The 8,010-nt window shown below is 43.8% G+C and overlaps 1 pseudogene; it reads right to left on the bottom strand.

The window, feature by feature from the left end:
- Window positions 1-1,401: 1,401 nt before the first annotated feature.
- On the bottom strand, window positions 1,402-4,976 carry LOC123149812 (disease resistance protein RGA5-like; annotated as a pseudogene).
- Between the last annotated feature and the right edge of the window lie 3,034 nt (window positions 4,977-8,010).

The raw sequence follows: 8,010 nt of genomic DNA, 5'->3' as shown, positions 1-8,010 counted from the left end.
TTTCCTTCGTTTCTTCACTTTCTTTTTTGTTTCTTTATTATCGGTTTTCTTTTTTTAGCACATGTCTAATTTTTCTCAGTTCAAAGTGTACATTTTTAGTGCAAACATTAAACTATTTTGTGATACATGTTCGACATTTTTCAAATACATGACACACATTTTCTTAAATACATGTTTTGAACACTTTTTCAATACACAATAAAATTTTCGAAATTATGCATTGGTACATTTTTTAATGGTGATATTTTTTTTAAAGTCCACTAACATTTGTTTACATTGCATAAAAATTTTTTTAGTGTGACGAACATTTTTTGAAATGTGAGAATATTTATTTATAATTTTTTATAAAAAGTAAATATTTTTTAAAAACAAGAAAAAATATCGAAATTCTAAATAGTTTACTGATAATTATAATATTTATTAAAAAATATTTAGAGACTGTGAACATTTTATGAAAATGACGATCATTTTTTTAATTTATTAACAAATTTTGAAATCGAAACTTTTTTGAAATTATAAAGTGTTTTTGAAAACAAGTTTTTCTGAAACGTGAACATTTTTTCTATTTGAAAACAGGATTTTTCTGATTTTTAATTTCAAGTTGACTTTTATGAATTTTGAAAACATGATTTTTTTTGAAATTATGAAAAACAATTCATACTATGAACATATTGTGAAAAACATAAACAATTTTTAAAATTCTGAACATTTTTCGAAACTTCTGAATTCATGGGAAACTAAAAAGAAAAAAACCAGAGAAATACCGGTTAAGGAACCTTCTAGAAGGTCCCACTGTGACAGTAATGCTTAGGAGTTCCATTGGTCGTAGGCAAAAGGGTGGAGGAGTCGGATTGGTGAAGCTTTTGGCAAGTTCGTTTGGAGGACGGCGAAACAATCGCTTATGAGTCGGAGTAGACGTTCATGAAATTAAACTGCTGCTGTAAGTGTGAGATGATACTGGTAAAATTCAGCTTGGCCATAACTTGAATTGTGGTTGCCACAATTTTCAGAAATGGAATTTCCAGTTCATGATGCTAGCAGTACTATGACTTGTTTATAGAGGTTGCCATATATGTTTACCTGATACTGATACTGCGGAAACATCCACCGCTTCGCCCAAGTCTGATACTAAAGTTTTGCCTGCAGCAGGCAACTATAGCTTCAGCTGCCGTTGCCCGGGAATTCTCTATTATCTGAATCACCATAACCGTCCCCTGGAATTTCGAGCTACTTATCTACGTATCAATCAATCAATGTAGCATCCATATACATACCAATATCAAACACTCAATCTAGCGAACCGAAGCCGTTGAAGAAGGTGCTGCTGAAATTCAGAGATCTGAACCAGCCGTTTGCAGGCAGGCACCTACAGCCTGCTCAGTTCAGTGGATTGCCGAAGCATACAAAACCTTGCCTTTTCTAAATAGGTAGCATACATGAGATTCAAATAAACACCTCAAATGATCGAGATACAGGTAAAACAAGCTTGAATAAGGGAAACAACAACATGTCTGAGAACGGAGCAAGAAAGCAGATTATGGGTTCGACGCGCATCAGGAAAACCCACTGTCCATACTCGTACTCGAATACAGACCATGAGACGAAAAACCTGATGCACCAAACCCTGTTATTACAAACACACAAAGTAACGAAAGCTTCTAGCTAGAAATCACAAGGCAGTACATGTCTGAAAGTACATAAATACTCTGGCTGATCACAGAGTTGGACAACGGAACAAACTCGTGTAGCTCACATCACTTGGCGGTCTTCTTGCTGCTGCCGTGTGAGACAGACCGAAGCTGGGATCAAAAGAGGGCCAGATCAGTAAATGACATGACGCAGTGTAGTGGAATGAAGAAACCAGCGCGCCAAGATGTATACCTCTTTCAGCGATGTCACTAACTTAGATGACTTTCAAAGCTTCTACTGACATGGAGTTGAAGAGTGTGAAGGTTGGGATGCAAGGCGACTGCTTTTCTAACGGAATCCTCCAAAGCCTCCACACTGTGACGACTTTCGCCAATGCAATCAGTTTTGAGCTCGAGGTGTGCAAGGCTTGAAAGATGCTCGATGCCCATGTCAATATCAGCATTCCTTAAACAATTTGCACTGCAGGAAAGGTGGAGCCGCCGGAGTGCTGGCATAGCACCTGCTGCAAATTGTATCGCTCCAAATCTAACTTCGTAGTCGAACACCTCTAGAAGGTTGAATCCCTCACTACTTACATTCATGACATCAGGCGCCGACCGCATTACATCTAGCTGGAGATAGGTCAAATAAGGCATACCCATGAGAATATTGCGACCTTCCTCATCAAATAGTGTCACCCTCATTTCCAATTTGAGTATGTTGGTTAGGGAGGCCATTCCCCTGGGAAGCTTTTCCATGTAATACACATCTAGTTTAAGATGTTGGAGGCGCTCAAAGGTGTGTGGACCACTGAACAAATATTCTGCCATATGTCCATGAGAATGAAGATATCTAAGGTTGTGTTTGTTGCACAACTCATTTAGAGAAGATGCCAGTCTTTCTCTGTAACCTCTTACATTATCCTGATCCCCATTCCCAATCCATAGATAATTCATCGAGATCTTCCTCAGTTTTTTTCGATGTGCAAGCTCTGCCAAAAATTTCTCAGGGTTGTCAACTCTACCGATATCTGACACTTCCTCCAGGGCTGGCATGCACCCAAACATATCTGCAGAAAACTCAACATCATAGTTGTGCTCAATGAATAGGCACATCAGTTTGGTCAGCAGGGCTATAGTTGGTGGCAATTTTCTAATATAAGTGCCCCTCAGATCGAGCGTCTCTAAGTTCTGTAGCTTTCCGATATCTTTAGGAAGCTCCTCGATATTTCTTCCTTGAATTCTCAAATACCTCAGTTGATAGAAACTTCCTATATTGCTGATATGCTCCTTTTTCCATGACCAATGACCAACACATGTATCAAACACACGCAAAGACTGGAAGTCCACAAGTGGGAGTATCTCCTTAGCTTCAACAAACACATGCAATGAACGGACATGTAACTTGCTTCTTGTCATGTCATGTATTGCCTTTTTCAGGTCAAGCCCACTAGATTGTAGAGAGAGACGACGGGTCTTCCCGCTTGGCAAAGAATTTCGGACACTATTCAGAATGGTGGCAAAATTCTCTCCATCTGACAGAGATATTATAAGGTCAAGCACCATATCATGAACCTGACAATATTTTTTTAAACCATCATCGTCAACATTAGAATTGACCAACTGGATCAGGCTTCTATTGACAAGTTCATGAAGACAACTCTCTGCTTCTAGATACAAATTTCCCTGTTCTCTTGCAATGAATCCCTCGGCTATCCACTTCCATTTCAGTTCTTCACATGAGATATGCCAGTCCTCTGGATATATACATAAGTACAACAAACAAGTCTTCAAGTGGTGTGGAAGATCCCAGTAACTGAGTAACAATATATCCCTCATACCTTTTCCTGTGCCATCAGTCTGGTATGAAAGACCAGTACCAATAGAAGCTTGGAGTCTCTCCCATTCATCTGTGTTTTGGGGTTTATTGGCTAGCAAACTCGAAATGGTAATTATAGCCAGCGGCAAACCTCCGCATTTTCTTAAGATACCATCTAAAATCTCTTGTAGTCTCTGAGCATGAGGGTTAGACTGGAGGGAAATTCTCTGAAGGAACAATGTTCGGGAATGAACATCGCTCAAAGGTAGCATTTGATAGCGGTGATGACGAGAGTCGCCAAAACAACCTGACTTAGCTAGATTGTCATTGCGTGTAGTAACAATTATTCTGCTCCGCTTATTATTGTCAGGAAAAGCTGCCTTGACAGAATTCCAGTCTCCCTCCTTCCATACATCATCGATAACAAGGAAGTACCTGTATAAAATATTGCACTATTAATTAAGCTCATTTACACAATGATGGTGTTCAGCACTAGAGTGACATTTATCTTTGTAGGGTGCAAACACATAAATGGTTTTGTCTGACCAAAACAAAACATACGTGTCATGCATATGTATGAAGAAACTATACCTCTTTCCTGCCAAGGCCCGATGGATCTGACGGATTAGCTGGTGGTCCTCCCACCCCTCACATCTACTGAACCCATCTTGGTCGATTTGAGAAAGGACATCTTTCAAAAGCTTTTTGAGGTCAGGGGTGCGCGACACGGACACATGAGCTTTGCACCCGAATTGTCCTCCAATCATGCCAAAGGCCTCCATTGCAAGGGTGGTCTTTCCCAGCCCCCCACCTCCAACAATGTACACCACCTTCAGCTTCACGCTCTGCTCCGTCAACAAAGAGATAACCTCATCCCTGCGGCCGTCCATGCCCACCAAGTCCTTGGCCGCCCTGTGGAACGCAGCCAGCCGGGGGTCTATTGCCACCGGGCGATTTTCTGCATACTTGTCGAGATTCAGTGTCTGCCGCCTTTTGCTCTCCTCCTCGACGCGGTCCTTGAGCTCTTTGATCTGGGACCCGATGCCATGGCGCTCAAAGATCGTCTTGATCCTGCGCATGGTCTTCTTCACGAACTTGGGCTTGACCTCCCCGTTGCCGAGGCGGAGCATGTAGCGGTCGATGCACTCCTCCATGTCGTAGCTGAGGTCGCGCGTGCTGTCCTTCCAGTCCTTGGCCACCTCGTCCAGCCCTTCCATGTCCGCCAGCGTGCTCACCAGTCTGCATCCGGCGGAGCTCCCCCTGGAGGAACTCGATGTCTTTGCGCACCCTCTTGAGCATCTTGAACTCGTTGCCGAGGACGGAGCCAAACGCCCCCGTCCCGACCCCCACGCCCGCCATCTCCCTCTTGCCCCGTTTGAGAAGGTGAAGCCGCTACAGCTAGGTTACACAAGGGCCATGGCTGGTGGTGTTTGATGGAGAAGCAGGCAATGGTAGCGAGCTTCACTGTTGAAGCAGACAGTCAATAATGGAGGAGCGAGCGTGGTGTGAGTGCTGACTGCTGACTGCTGCTACCGCTTTTGATCAGGTTGCACTGTGTGCGCGTGAATGGCCAATTATTGGGACAGGTCCTGTCTAGCAATGTCTCTGCAATTGCTAGGAAGCCCATCGGAGGAGGCTGCCAAGTACGTAGGTCCCATGGGATCAATCATGCATCCGAATGACTTGTTTCCCACCCAAACAAAGGCATCCGAATCACTAAAGCCAATCATGTCAGATTACGATGAACAGCTTATAGATCGTCATCTTCTGAGAATCCTATGTGAGCGTCGGTAGCCTTTTATTCTTTTTTTATCTGCCCTACCAAATTTGTGATTTTATAACTTGTTTACAAAAGGATAGTACGTACTTTTTGGGGCAATGGATTATGTATTTTGTCATGGAATTAACCGTATAAAAACTGCACATAGCTGTCTATTATTAACACATTGTATAGCATGTGTAATTACACAAACAAATCAATGTGTCATTTCTGCTCCATTTTTACCTTATGATGAATTGCACTGACAAATAAAAATATCATTTCGATTCCATCTATTCTATTCTATTCTATTATTACTACTATAAAGGATGTTGGCGTACTCGCCTTCATCGCGCCTCCGCGGGCAAAAGTGCCCTATGTGCTGTCCGTTTCCAGGTGACGTGATGACACCGGCCCAAGGTGGGTCTGACACAGCTCCACATTCGAGATGTAGAACCACTGCTGCTACCACCTTTTTGTTCATCTTCACGAACTCTTTGGGCAGGTACTTCGACCCGGCTGATGGCAACTTTGCATCATTCGCTCTTTATGTTGAGAGGAGTCATGACCACCTTACTTGCAAACACTTTGAGTGATTTGACTTCCGCGGATGCAATAATCTCCTTATATATGTCCTCAATGAAAATTGGACTTGATAGGCATTGCCTTCATTCGGCACCTGTGTACGGTCCCAACATCATATGGTCCTACTAATTCAACTTGGTCACTTGGATCCATCCACTTTAATCTAATTCATGTTTTTTCCACCCCAATGATATAATAACTCATCAGTGTCATAACGATATAAAAACTCCTCATCGTTATAGTTATATAACAACTCATTACCCGTAGTCATATAATAACTTATCGTCATTCTAGCGCATGACAAGGTTAAGACAGAGACGGGATGTGAACATGTTTTGCAAGATGAACCTCATATTTAATCAAAAATTTCCCACGCTCAAAGTTTTCATCAGAATTTCATTACAGTAATTTGATTTGGATGAAACATGAGGTCTTATTGCAAATGTGCTAGACTACCAAGGTGAATTGCGAGTTGATTTTCATAAAGTCAAGGTCTGTTTTATAAAGTGAGACGTGGTCTTGATTTTCAGTTTCGGAACTGTTTCCCCATTGATCATCTACTTGTAATATCATAGTCACGCCATATGATGCCATCAGGGAAGATCGAAAGGCCCATCCTGACACTGTAAGTCAATGCTCCATCGAATCCTTGATCAGTTATTATTCATCAATTGATCCCAAACTTTAGTTCGTCTAGCTGTTGCACTGAATATATTAAAAAAAACCTAGATATATTCATTACTTATCATAATGCTTCTCCATAGAATATTAAATCAGTTTATTGTTTGATTCTGTACAATCTTTACTATCTTGCATAATTTTTTATTTTTTTGAAAAGGAGAACGACCCCTGGCCTCTACATCAGAATGATTCATCCAGCCATATATTATTAATAATGTAAAATTCAGCTGTCGAACAATCTGGACCAAGAAATAAAGTGAAAAACAAACTCTGAGGCAGTATACCTCGCGACAGTAACTCCTCCAGATAGCCACCAATCCTATGTAACAAGACATCAGAAACGAAAAACACAACTCCTAGGCTACGCCTTCAAAATGGAATCATTGCGTGTGTGCTGATGACGGTGAGTCCATCACAAGGTTGCATTTTGAATTCTCATCCCCAAAGCCATGCTTCAATCCACCACCTTCAGCAAGGACACGACGTAGGCACGTGTCGACATAGCCCTATCGGAGATCTTGTGTTTCCACCGGAGTGCATAAACTCGTCGCCGAAGCCGTCTGTACCATACGCCCTTATCCGTCTACCGATGCCTCGATAGCAGGATACATCTGGAGAAGACAATGGAAGACAAAGACGTCCCATACCGCCCGTTTCCAGCTACTGTCACACCACCTTCAATCCAACATCAGCAGATTAAACATGACACCTCTGCCAGAGCCACTGTGCATTAATTACCTGTCGGTAGCAGGCACGACTTGACGTCTTCGAATAAGATGTCGTGTGTAGCATCCGCCGGTAGCGCATCGACCGGTGACTTCACCTACCGGCGACAGGCACTACCCGACAACTCCAAAAGAGGTATTTGTGTCACCTGTTGAGCCGCATCGAACTCGATCAGTTGATGGAGGGGACGTCCCATACCACCACCAGCCTCAAAAAAGATGTCACCACCTTGAGATCCAGATTCTGAGTCGCCCACACGACCTCGGAGTCCGCCGCCGTTGATGAAGAGGGGTCATTGCCCCGATTTCAGGCACTACAGGGAGCACCCATCGTTGTGCCCGCAGTTGTCATGGCCCATACAACGGCAATTGCCACCGTGATCCTGCATCAAGCGTCATCGACGCCGAAGGAAGCTCCGACCACCACACACATCCTGCGACATCCTCGGGTGCGGGATCCCAAGATCAGCTCCCAGAAGGACCCACCACCTAGCCCGTCATCCCTGGCGGAGGGGACGCCGCCACTGCCATGTTTGGATCCGGGCCGGAGTTGCCGCCGCCACTGCCAAGACCGAACCTGGGCCGGACGCCGCCGCCACCACAGGCCACGCCCAGCCCCACCTCTGTCATCGGGCCATCTCAACCAACACCACCACAAACGCCTCCAACAGGAGCCACCGTGCCGCCATGGATTGGGAATAGGCCACACCCTCGCAGATCTAGCACCCTCGTCGCCTTACAACCCGGGAAGGGGGAGCAACCCACTGCCGCTGTCGAACACACGAGCTCTGCCTGATGCTGTCTCCTGGCGGC

This window comes from Triticum aestivum, chromosome 7A, assembly GCF_018294505.1.
Source record: "Triticum aestivum cultivar Chinese Spring chromosome 7A, IWGSC CS RefSeq v2.1, whole genome shotgun sequence".
Taxonomy (NCBI): domain Eukaryota; kingdom Viridiplantae; phylum Streptophyta; class Magnoliopsida; order Poales; family Poaceae; genus Triticum; species Triticum aestivum.
Note: the sequence above shows the minus strand (reverse complement) of the source record. Positions and strands in the feature narration are given on the sequence as shown.